The sequence below is a fragment of the Hyaena hyaena genome, unplaced genomic scaffold (assembly GCF_003009895.1).
Source record: "Hyaena hyaena isolate Hyena2069 unplaced genomic scaffold, ASM300989v1 scaffold_172, whole genome shotgun sequence".
NCBI classification, from domain to species: Eukaryota; Metazoa; Chordata; class Mammalia; order Carnivora; family Hyaenidae; genus Hyaena; species Hyaena hyaena.
Window position 1 is genome coordinate 681,937 of NW_024080804.1, and position 13,350 is coordinate 695,286.

At 41.9% G+C, this 13,350-nt stretch overlaps 1 protein-coding gene across 5 annotated transcripts in view; it reads right to left on the reverse strand.

Annotated features, from left to right (window-relative positions):
* ITPR1 (inositol 1,4,5-trisphosphate receptor type 1) overlaps window positions 1-13,350 on the reverse strand; it is a 330,213-nt gene that overhangs the window by 213,346 nt on the left and 103,517 nt on the right. The window contains exon 1 of one of the 5 annotated variants that reach the window (XM_039240302.1): window positions 7,921-7,965. The exons of the other annotated variants lie outside the window; for them this stretch is intronic. The gene's annotated coding sequence lies outside the window, so the exon portion shown is untranslated. Of the gene's footprint in view, window positions 1-7,920; window positions 7,966-13,350 lie in introns of those variants that run through there. 5 annotated transcript variants of the gene reach the window in all.

Sequence of the window (13,350 nt, forward strand, 5' to 3'; positions counted from 1 at the left end):
TGCTAACAAACTAGTAACAGAACCAAATTAGCCTTGCTGATTTTGTCCTGTCTTCCTAGTTGCTTAGCAACCGATTCAAAGAGAAAATTAAATTAAGCAATTCAAATGTGATGTTAAACTAACCTTCCAAAATTCTGCAAGTCAGCGGCTCCACATTGCCCTTTGCTATTTGGATGGCACAGCAGGACAAAATTAAAGTTCCACTGGATCTTAATACTATGCTAAGTATAGAAATACACAAATACAGGAAATCCAGTAAAAGAATATACATACAATACATATTTGAGGGAAGGGAGTATGTATCTATGTGTACACACACACACACACACACACACACACACACACAGAGGAGTTTGATCTCACCCCAAAGAAATGCCACAAAGAATACCTTATGTGACAAGTGTTATTTTAGGCCTTTGAAGAATAAACTAAACTAAGCTTTCAAAAAATTACTCCTGAATATTCCTAAGCTTTAGCAGATGCCATGCTGGGCTAGCACAGAAGTTAGCTAAAAAGAGAGCCGGGTTAAGTGCTAAAGGGCTGAGTGGGCTGGAATCCAGACAGAACAGGCCATGGGTGATCTTCCATGGTTTCAATAGCATCCCAGAATTTGGTGGGAGGGAGAACGTTCAACTGCTTGAAGATGCATGAGCTACGAAATGAGCTTATGGTGTACAGTTAAGAGAAGAGGAAGTCAAGAGGAGCCACAGGTGTGCAACAGGGTCCCTGGGGGAATGAAAAAGCAAAGAAGCCCACAGGAAGGGAGCCACATTAAGGACTGAGTCAGATAATAAAAGCTGCCAGAAGAATAGCTGAAACCCCACTGTCTCCATACCACCCTCCAGAACAAAAGGTTTCCGAGTGCAGAGATTCTGGTCTGTTCTCCACTCACTTGTAACTCAGGGCCTCCGAAAACAGGAGCGCGGAGATGGTTGCTGAATTAATGACCGGATTGTGCTGTAATCTCTACGGCTGCCCAAGTGATGGCAGGATGTCCTCTCAAGATGCCTCCAGCTCTAAGTCCCCAGGCATCCATGTGCTGATTTAATTACCACTTATTAAAATGCCTACTGTGTGTGGGGTGTGGTAGTGGGTGCTGAAAATAAAACAGAACCCAACTCACAGGTTTCTTAGTACAATCCTAATGACAGCAAAAAACTAAAGACACTAGTTGAACTACATCAAGTCAGAAGTATGATGGAGGCTTTATATACTAGTGAAAATTACTGCTGACACAACGTGGCTGGTGTAGAGCAGCAACGTTCACACAGGGCCATGGGGGTGGGCGCTCCAGCACGGGGCACCTGACCGAGAGCTCAAGGGAGTGAAGGAGCCACTTGATAAACATCTGGAGGCAAAGCCTTCTAAGGGGAAAGGACTAGCAAGCACAATGGCCCTTGAGTGAAAGAAAGTTTGGCAGGATTAAGTAAAAAATAGAAAAAAACTGCCTGGCGGATACTGGGCAAAAGGGAGAGTTAAAAGAGAGGTGGCGAGGGAAGCCTGCAGAAGTCCATCGTGCAGGGCTGTGTAGACTCTGGTGAGGCATGTAATGGTTATTCTAAAAGCAGTGAGAAGCAACCCAGGACTTTAACCAAAGAAAAACCTGATAAAGGCACCCTGTTTTTTGTTTTTGTTTTTTGTTTTTTTTTGGTGTCAGTGCCTACTAAGAAAGGGAAGGCTGGGGAGGGGCAGATTTGGGGAGAGAAGCAGAAATCAGTAATTTTAGCTGTGCTTAGTTTGAGGTGTCTATGAAGCATCCAAGCTGAAATGCTGACTAAGCCGTCCATCAACTAGCAGGTTGGATATACCAGAGTTATTTAAGGAGTGAGGGTGGGGTGGGGGGTCAGAGGAAGGATGGGGACGCTGAAGAGGAGAAAAGTTGAGGACATCAGCATTACCAATACAACGTAGCTATTCATCTTCAACTAGGCAGGGCAGAGTTAAAGACCCTCCCTCCCCTTTTCCCTCCCTTCAGAAGAAGGAGTCTCTCAAGAATAAATAAACATTAACAATTTTTTTTAAAAAAGAGATACATGTCATTTAGAAACACAGGGTAAATGTAAGTAGACAATGTTAAAACATTTTAAGTTATTGCCTCTGGAAAGTGGAAGGCTTGACGTGTTAGTTTTTTTTTTTCTGCATTTTATCAATATTTGAACTTTTTTGAGGTGAAATTCACATAACATTAATATTAACCATTTTGCTTTTACTTTTTAACTTTTTAATTTTTTAAAATGTTTTATTTGCTTTTGAGAGAGAGAGAGAAACAGATTGCAAGCAGGGGAGGGGCAGACAGAGAGGGAGACATAGAATCTGAAGCAGACTCCAGGCTCTGAGCTATCAGTAAAGAGCCTGACCCGGGGCTTGAACTCAGGAACTGCAAGATCATGACTGGAGCTGAAGTAGGCCGCTTAACTGACTAAGACACCCAAGTGCCCCTTAATTTTATTTCTTAGAGATGTTATTTTTTAAATAACCTCTACATCCAACATGGGGCTTGAACGCACAACCCCAAGAACAAGAATTGCATGATCTACCACATGAGCCACCCAGGCACCCCAAAATTAACCATTTTAAAGTGCACAATTCAGTGGCATTTAGAACATCACAATGTTATGCAATTACCACCACTACAGATGTCCGAAACAGTGTCAGCACCCACAAAAGAAAACCCTGTATCTATGAAGTTCATTCGTACCCCCAAGACTTCACTTTTCAAAGAATGTGCATATACCATTGAAAATACTGAGCTTTTTAAAATAACCTTTTTGTACTCAAAGGCATTTCAGTTTTTAATGAGTTATCACTTTGCAACCGAGTGACAAAAGGCGATAAGCTGGAAAATGCCACAGATCAGTGGAGATGTAGAAACCTTCCTGCACTGCTGACGGGTAGACAGACTAGTGCAGCAACTAGGGAGGAGTCGAGTTACACAGAAACACAGAACCTGTAACATATAATCTGGCAATTCTGCTACTGGACATACATTCCAAAGACATCTCCCAGAGGCCCTCACGTCTCCCACTTGAAGGAGGATGTCCTAGGGAAGAGAGGCATGAGAAGGCACACCTGCTCTTAACTGCACTGGTCTTGAAAGAACACAAAACCTGTATCACCAGTCATCACTGATAACCAAACACATGACCCCACCATGATATAAGGAGCTAAAAAATTCAGTTCAGGTGAGTGCCAAGAAAGAAGGAGTTTGCTATATAGCTAGCCAACCTCTACTGCTGTCTGTCCATGAATTAGCCAAGAATCCATTTCGCTCTTTCCTACCACCATGCACCAGCTGGAGTTGTAGCTGTTAACTAGAAAGATACAGTCCCCTCTTTCATAGAATTGAGCTCTTCCAACCTACATCAGTGGCCAAAAACACAAATAATGAACAAGCTATCATTTTTTTAAAAACTTCTTCATTCACCCATCATATATAAATGCAACTTTCTATAGAGAGAAACAAGGAGAGAGTTTATATAAGATACAAGTATGAAAAATTTAAGTGTTGATCATTCATATCCTGCCTTCTTCTGCGATGGATAAGAGGCAGAAGAATAAAAATTTCAAAAAAACAGGTAGTATGATTCGCAAAGAGAAGACAGAGTATTAATTCTCCAATAATAAAGTTAAGATTTAAAAGAAGTAATGAAAAGGGAATACAAAACAATTCTAATTTTAAGCTTTCTCCCACTTCAAATTTACTACACTAAGTTTCACAAGGGTATAGCTTCTTCATCATTCTGTTCCCTATTGCATTCAATAAAATATCAGCCAATAAATAAATGGACACTCAAGGTGGAGGAGTAATCTAAAATGGCAGTTCACAAAAGTAAGACCTACTCATATATCTAACAAAAGCCATCCATGAACAAGTAATTAACTCCAAATCACTGAAAGAGGAAACCAGTAAAAACACACTGTTGTGTCTGTTGCTTGCTAATCACATTTCCCAAGTCATGGCAGGAGTCCTTTGAAGTTAAGTGACAATTTCCAACTGTGACTGCAAAACAAACCTTCCATTACCTGTCTGCACAAAGATATACACATTGTTATTAAGAGACAAAAGAAAACGAGGTAATTTTTTCCCACTTAGGCAATCAGATGCTTTTTCTGAGTAGAAAACTCAGGACAGTAATTGTTTCAGGGTACAAACTCACAAGTAGCAAGTAAGCCCTAGAGTTCTAATGCAAAGGATAGTGATTGTAGACAACAGTAGTGTGCTACAATCATCCAATTTGCTAAGAAACTAGAACTTAATTATTCCAATCACTAAAGAAAAAAAAAAGATAATTACATAATGAGATAGAGGTGCTAATTATTGCTACGATGGCAATCATATTACAATATATAAATGTATCAAATTATCAAGCTGTATACCTTCAGCTTATAACAGTATTATATGTCAAATATATTTCAATTAAAAATATATATGCAAGAGGGGCCTGGGTGGCTCAGCTAGTTAAGCGTCTGACTCTTGGTTTTGGCTCCGGCCACGATCTCATGGTTCTTAAGTTCGAGCCCCATGTCAGACTCTGTACTGCCAGTCCCGAGCCTGCTTGGCATTCTCTCTCTCTGCCCCTCCCCTACTTGTGTTCTCTCTCTCAAACATTAAAAGGGAAACATTTTTAAAAATTTAAAAATACATGTTAAAAAAAAAAAAAGAAAGGAAAACTCCAGCTGACTAAAAGCAAGGCTGTTACTCTCTACCATTTTCACCTTCCCTGGTTGTAGGGCTATCATTCACAAACACATTAATAAAGTGCAAACACAGGTACATATTTCTTTTTGATCTACTTTAACTCAACCAATTAAATTTTTATTTACTGATTTGCGAGGTTTATTGAAAATAATCCATTTTATTTTTTTATATTTATTTATTTTTTTAACAAATAGTTTATTGTCAAGTTGGTTTCCATATAACACCCAGTGTGCATCCCCCACAAGTGCCCCTCTCCGTGCCCATACCCCCTCCCCCCCCCCACATCCATCACCCTCAAGGTCCATCCATGTTATGCTGAGCGAAATAAGGCAGAGAAGGAAAATAATCCATTTTAAAGGCAAGGTCTCTTCCCACAACGCAAGACGAAAGTGTACATAGCACCCTCCGGCTGCAGCCTTAACACAAGCGTCTGCCCCTTGAACTGTCAGATGTCCTGCCCTCTGCACCTGGACACACAGATGCAAAGACCCAGAGCTACGTAAGGATCACCTGTGACATCAGGGTCAGGGTCGGATGTCCAGGGTAATATGCACGGTGGATCCACAAGGGGTGACAGGTCACTGTGACACAGGCGGCACCCCTCACAAAGGGTTCCTAAGCAAGGACCTGGCGGTGCTCCTGCATCTCCCTTCGTGCCCGAGCCTGGCTGCACCCCTGCTGATTTTGTGCGCTCTCCGATATTCTTCCCACGGTTTGCTTTTTGGCTTATCTTAATTGGTTTCTATGGTTTACAACAAAGAGTCCTAGCCAACCTGCAGACTGGAAAACCACTTCATGTTGCCGGCAATGGAAATGAACAAAGGCTTTTACCATCACCTAAGAGAATGCCAAAAAGTAAGAGACAATGAATCTGGAAACATGGGTTCCAGTCCTGCTTCCGCCCCTCACTAGCTGAGGAGTCCTGCCTAGGTTACTGAAGCTCTCTGTGTCTGCAGGTCTTCCTCTGGCAAATGAGTCATCCCTAAAGGACCACAGGCCCTTGAGGCCTGATGGGATATGTGGAAGCATACACGCCAGGTCAGGTAACTCATCAAGAACCCGGATACAGAAGGACTGAAGTGGACATAGCTCTGCAGTCTAGCTGACTGGGTTTAAACCTCAGCTCCATCATCTGAGCTGTATAATCTTGGAGAAAATTATACAGTTTCTATAGGTTTTTGTCTCTTGCCAATAAAAGCACAATAACCACAATGGATAGCTACAAACTAACTTAAACAATTAAATTAACTACTTCATTTAAAGCACCTACTACAGATCCTGACACAGAGTAAACACTCAATAAATATTCGCCACCATGATAGAATGGCATACCCATTCTACACCGCAGTGCTGGAAGAATACACTGGATTTCACTAATTATTTTGAGTGAAAGAAGTGTAAGCAAAAAAGAAAAAAATCCATTTATACTTAGTGAATCCATTTACATGAATTCAAAAACAGGCAAAACTCATCTATAGATAGTCCAAATACTGGTTCCCTTTGTTGGGGGCTTGGAGGAGGAATAATTCCTGGGAAGGGGCACTTTCTGAGGTGCTAGAAATGGTCTCTACCTCAATGTGGGCTGGGGTCTTGTGACTGTGTGTGTGTGTGTGTGTGTGTGTGTGTAAAATTTTACTGAGACCTGAATTTAAGGTTTGTGTATATATATGTATGTGTGTGTGTATGTGTAATACCTCAATAAAAGATAGTAGCTGTTCTTATCAAAAGTAGGATTCAACAAGTTTTCCCTTTATGTGAAAGGTTAACAATAGTGTATGATTTCCACTGCTGGGAAAACATGCTTTGTTTTGTCAGGGTTTGGGCTGGGCATTTGCTGGTTTATAATGGAGAGGAGGAAAGGCATAAGAGAGATTACATCACTGACTCCCCAAATGGCCTCAGTTATTTGCGTTACTTGCAGGACACCCTGGGCAGTGAGCATTCCCTGGCCCAAAGCCTAATACCCAGAGGGACTGTGACCAAGGGACGCTGTGCCCTGCTGACTCCCTGTATTATCCAAATATAATACCATTAATAGGCAGCAGTTTAAAAATGTAATCTGTAACGAAATGCTAGGGTATCTATTTGCTTCAAAATAATCAGGGAAAGGGGAATGGGGAGATACAGATGAAACAAGATTGGCCATGAGTTGTTAACTATTAAAGGTGGGTGTTGGGTACATGGAGGTTCACTATACTATTATTCTCGCAAGTCGTATATAGGCTTAAAATTTTCTATAATAACATCATCTGTGAAATTTCTTCTCAAGTATGATTTTTTTATAAACCACAAAAGTATTCACCAAGTTGAAAACAAGGTTGTTTCTAAGTTGGAACGAAGGACAGGAGGATGAACTCTCTTATGTATATAACCTGGTCCAATTTGCCAATCTACCTGAAAACCAATATATTCTGTAAAGGAAGAAATAGATGAAAAGACCTGTGAAATAAGAAATACAGTGGACTGAAGTGCACCTCAAAATGAGAGGATGCCCAGCTCTAAATTAGACCTGTGAAGAGCATGTAATACCACGGACCCTGTAAAGCCTTGCTCTAGCAGAACTGGGCATCTCTCAGAGTTAAAAGGCAAATGAAACTTCACTGTGTATAGCCCTGGCTATTTAAACAAACTACAGCACTTATGAACCTCTGAGAATATGTCCTATCTTCTACAAAAGGGCATTCAGAAGGTCTGGAACATCCAGTCTGAAAGGAGTTACATAAGCTATTGGACTGGTCATCCTGGGATCCTCCTGGAAAAATACTTTTCCCATTAGAAACTCCCATTACACAAAGGAAACATAGGCAGTCTCTCTTAGAGTAATTTGATTTCTCCTTCATTCAACAAACATTTTTTAAGCGCCTGTGTACTAGAGATAAAGAGTCAGTACAATCTGGTCCTGAATGTTCTCAGGAAGGGAGAGGAGCCAACAGATAATGTGTGTATGGAGCAGAGGGGCATCTAACCCAGTGAGCGGAGAGATGGGGGTCTGAGAGAGAAGGACCCTCAGCAGAGCTTTGCCGATCTGTCGCTGAAGTCAATGGGCAGGGCAGGAAAAGGGAAAGACAATAGAGATACAATGAGAAATGTGTTGCATTTACGCAGCATATGAGCCCCAGAAAGAACCTACTTCTCTGTGAAGTGGGTCAGACTTGCGGATATGGCCCACGGTTCAGAATGAGAAAGGCTAATACCACCAACCTGCTGTCCCTCTCCCCTACCTGGGAACCTCAAAAGTACGTTGTCTTCCCTTGCTCTCCACCTGGGGTTCGAGGCAACAGCAGCTGAATCAACAAAGCTGTCATGGCTACTTTGCACCCATTTCTCCACAGAGAGGTTAAGACAGCAAGTAAACACCAACAACCAAGAGACAACTAGCTCATTTGTCTTCCTCTGGTCCTTTCTTCACTGGTTTCCACTGAAGACCTAGAAACAACGTGGAGCCTCACAGCACTTCTCCCCCACCCTGGGATTTCCCAATCAGCCCCTACCACTTGTGAGCAGGGCCTCTTCTCCACATGGTTTTGACTCTTTACATAGTACTCATACCATCAATGAACAGATTCCTTCCAAAGAGGCCCTTTCATGAACTCTAACCCAGCCAAAAGGAACTAATCAAACAAATCAAGAGTCAGAGATGTCATGTATTTACTCTAAATGAAAAGTTGCTTTCTGAATTTCATGACCTATGCTTCCTTTACTTGCACTCTATTTTTATCTTGGCAAACATACACAGTCTGCCATCAAGCAGCCTTTTGAAGTCAAAATATTTGCTAAGAATGATTATCAAACTTTTTCTCTCCCCAAAGCACCTACCTGAAAAATACACAGTGCCACCCCAAATAGTGGTTTATTATAAGACAGGTTCTCCAAGAAACCTCAAAAATGGTAACCTCCCCTCAAAAAAGGTGATTATATCAGGTTTCTCAATATAATGGTGTTACCTATAATCCTTTGCTGGGGGCTGGGGGGTGTCCTGCGCATTGTAGGATGCCCAGCAGCATCCCTGGCCTGTGCTCTTCAGTTGTCAGTAGTACCCCATCCCCCAGTTTCTCACAATCAAAATGTCTCCAGATGTTGCCAAATGTCCTCTGATTGGGGCAAAATTATCCCCAATTAGGAACCACAGGATTAAACCATCCTCCCTAACTTTCTTGAGAATCAGTGCCCTAAAGTTACCCAAAGTGATAAGATGGACTGATAAAGACAACAAAGAGAGGCAAAAAGCATTCTACACTCGTGAATTACAGCTTCTTTGCTGTACTCGAAATTCTACTTGACAGAATTCTCTTTCTATAACTGACTCCCCTGCCTAAAATCCTTCAGGGTTGTGATTCTCAGTCCTGGCTAATCCTCACGGTCACATGGGGGAGCTTTCAGAATAATACAGTGCTCTGGCCCCTCCCTCACAGACTTTTTGTTTTACTGTGTTATTTACTTTTGAGAGAGTGCAAGTGGGGGAGGGGCAGAGAGAGAGAAGGACAGAGGATCCAAAGAGGGCTCTGCATTGACAGTACAGAGCCCGATGTGGGGCTCCAACCCATCAACCGTGAGATCATGACCTGAAGTTGGACACTCAACCAACTGAGCCACCCAGGCACCCCTTTCCCTCACAGATTCCAATTCAGTCTGCAGGTGGGGCATTAGCAAGGTTTCCCACCTAAACTCCTCAGGTGAGCACCCCTGACTTCACATGACAGTAGTGTGTTCTAACAGAGATAGATGAAAATCACCAGCGGATTTTATTAAAATACAAATGTCTGAGTGGAACATAGTAGCCTAGGAATCTTCATTTTTAACAAGCTCTACAGGTGATTCTTATGTGACTGGGCCTGACTGTGGCCAGCAGAATAAATGAATTCTAAAAACAGCACTTCTCCAACTTTAACATTCAGGCAAATCATCTACGGATCTTGTTAAAATGCAGGCACTAACACAGCAGCTCAGAGGAGGGATCTGGAATTCTGCATTTCTAACAAGCTCCCCAGTGATGGGAAGTACTGTCCCAGGGACCACTCCACCTAGCAAGGTTCTAACAGAATCAAGAGACTGCTAGCAACTTGGATGCCCGAGGCCTGTCCGTACATAGATCACAGAGCTTAGCAGCGGAAACGTCCAGATGCTTCACACGCTCAGGCGTGGTCGAAAGAACGGCAGCCAGAAATGCGTGGCCCTTCATGTGGCCCATTTCCAGCTTCACTTCTTCACAGCACTCCCCCACCAACATCCCACTCCGGCCATTCCAAACTACTTACAATTCTTACAAACATGTGCCATCTGTCACTCTGCTGTATCTCTACCAAGCTTTTCTCTCTACCAGAAATCGTCTTCCCATGTCACCATCTCAACCAGCATCATCACCATTTTCTGCCCAGGCCACTCTTCATCTGTCATGCTTCAGGTGCACCTCCAAGTTCAGCTCCCCAGGGAAGACTCACTGGTCCTCCACCCTACCCCTCCCTACCATGGGATCCTAAGCAGTGTCTTCCTTCCAGGACTGCTTTATGGTTTGTCTATGTAATGGGCATGCAGACTCATGATTTAACAAAAATATCCAACACTGTTTTAAAATCTATTTAGTGAAGGGGCGCCTGGGTGGCTCATTGGTTAAGCTTTGGCTCAGGTCATGATCTCACGGTTTGAGTTTGAGACCCACATCAGGCTTGCTGCTCTCAGCTTGACAGCACAGAGCCCACTTCGGATCCTCTGTCCCACTCCGTCCCTCCCCTGCTCATGCACACACATACACACGTGTGTATGCACTCTCCTTCAAAAATAAACTGTTTTTAAAAACTCCCATAAAAAATAAAAATAAAATGTATTTGGTGGGAAAGGTCCTTTTCTCTGTGCCTGGATATTAAAAACTACCCTAGGTTTCAAATACTGCCAATTCAGAAATTAAAATTATCTGGACCCATATAATGATCAAAGTTCCCAATATTATTTCAAGCTAAGATTCCACTCTCCCGACTTCCCATCTTATGCCTTCCTCCCTCCCTATATCTATCTTGCCTACTTGACTTCAGATCCCACCTGGGTAGAAGCAAGGCACATGGAAAGAAGGGGAGCAAAGTTCTCACTTGGCTGGAGGTTTCAAGCTGGCCTCATACACCAGCCCTAGATAATAGATGCTTAAAGCTGACTTTTTCATTCACTGGGTACTTTTTCACAGTTTTATTTGTAAATAATTACAAACTTACAGAGAAGTTGAAAGAATAGTAATACAGAAACTACTCTTTACCCAAAGTCACCGTTTGTTAACATTTTGCCCATTTGCTTTATCAAACGTATTCTGTCTATAGATACATAGAGAATTATAACTTTTCATGTATATGACATATATGTATGATATATGAAATAATTTCCTGAACCATTTGACAATAAGTTGCATTACATTATGCCCTTTATCTTTCAGTGTCCATTTTGTAAGAATAATGATAATCTCTAATATGACAATAGCATATTATCAATTTCAGGAAACACTGATCTTGTCCTTTTGTCAAATCTACAGTCCACATCTCTTCTTTGTCATTAGACCAAATAATGACCTTCCTAGCACTTTCCTCACTCTGGTTCAAGATCCAGTTAGGATCAGCGACTACATTTACTTGTAATGTTACTCCAGCTAATTTTCATCTTTTATGACCATGACATTTAAGAACACAATCCCCCATTTTTTAAAACAGAGTATTTCTCATTCGGAGTGTCAGGTCTCCTCATGGATCAATTCCATCTGGAATACCACATAAAAGCTATCATACTCTTCTCAGGGCATCACACCTCGAAGGACACCGTGCCCATCTGCTCTGGATGGCACTTTAATAGGCATCCTACAAATAGCCGGCCATCGTTACAGATTCCTCCTCTGCACTCCCTCTTCAGGGGGAAACCTATTTATTCTGGCAGTCACAGCCCCTCCTCAGTCACTGAAGACCCAGCACTGTGCCCCCAGGTTCCTCTCTGCAGAGGCCCCCCTTTCCAGCTCCCTCACACGTGGCCCATATATGCCCAATGGAGAAATCATGAATTCTTTGCTTGAGCAAATTGACACCAACATAACAGAACTGCTTTTTAAGTCTGCTATCCATGCACCTAGACAGCCACTTTCCTCCCCTAGATATTTCCTAGTTGGGATCAGACACCCTCAAGCCTCCCCAGGCACAGAGACACAGACTCAGCTTCCCACATAATCCAGTTGTAACTCTCTTCAGATAATGCCTGTATAAATACTCAGAACCCACGGTGTCCTTTGTGCCTTGGTGCTGCAGCAGAGACTTCTAACTCCCACCCTATCTACCTGATCTCTTCCTACCCCCACCTTCAGGATTCTGCAAAGGCCTACACTGCAGGCCCTGGGTCTTATTCATCACTGTGTTCCAAAGGGCCTACCCAGTACACAAGCCTTCCACAACCTTTGTTTAATGAATTATAATGTAACTCCCACTTGGAATATATCCTCAAACACATTCAAACATGGCCATCTAAAAAGGAGGTCTTGCCTTTTTTCCTTGCCTTTTACTTCTTTTTCACTGTTCTTTTAGTCAAAAGTTGGTATTTTTAATTTTATTTTATCTTATTTTATTTTACTTTATAGGACTGTTTCATTTTCGGGTTTTGTTACCAGTAAGCCTCAAATTTTTCCATATGTACCCATTTTTTAATTGAGGCTTCATTCGTATCCAACAAAATTCACATTTTCGAAGTAAACAATTCAGTATGTTTTTTGGAAATTCAGAGTTGGCATAACTATCACCACTAATCCCCACAACACCTGCATCACCCCCAAAAAGATACCCCAGGCTGATAGCAGTCACTCCCCAATATCTCCTCCCCTCAGCACTCAGCAAATACAACTCTAATTTCTGCCTCTATGGATTCTGGACATTTCACATAAATGGAATCAGAATACACAGCCTGCTGGCGTCTTGCATAATTTAGCATATTGTTTGCAAGGTTCATCCTCATTGTGATGGTCCTTTTTGTGACTCAATAATATCCCACTGTAGGGAGAGACATTTCATTTATCCATTTCATCAGTTGAGGGACATGTGAGTGGTTTCCACTTTTTAGCTATTATGAATAATGCTGCTATGAACATGTGTGTACAAGTTTCTGTCCGTCTTTTCGATTCTCCTGGGGATATACTAAGAGTGAAATTGCTGGGTCGTATCGTTACTATGCTCAACCTTTTGAGGAACTACCCAACTGTTTTCCGAAGTGGTTGCATCATTTCATGACCCCAACGTTAGGAGGGCTCCAATTTCCCTAGTCCTCACCAACACTTACTATTCTCCACCTTTTGACTCTGGTCATCCTAATCGTTTCTCTCTGTATTTCCCTAATTACTGATGATATGGAACATCTTTTCATGTGCTTATTGGACAACTATATATTTCCTTTGGGAAAAGGTCTATTAAAAGCCCTTGCCCATTTTTAACTGGTTTATTTTTTAATTGTGAGGTTGTAAGACCACTTCATATACCCTATATCCTACCCCATAATTAGAAAAGTGATTTTCAAATATCTCTTTCTTTCCATGAACTGACTCTTCACTTACTTGATATTATCCTTTGAAGCACAAGAAGTTTTATGTTTCATGAAGTCCAATTTACTTTTCTTTGTTTTATTGCCTATGCTTTCTGTGTCCTATC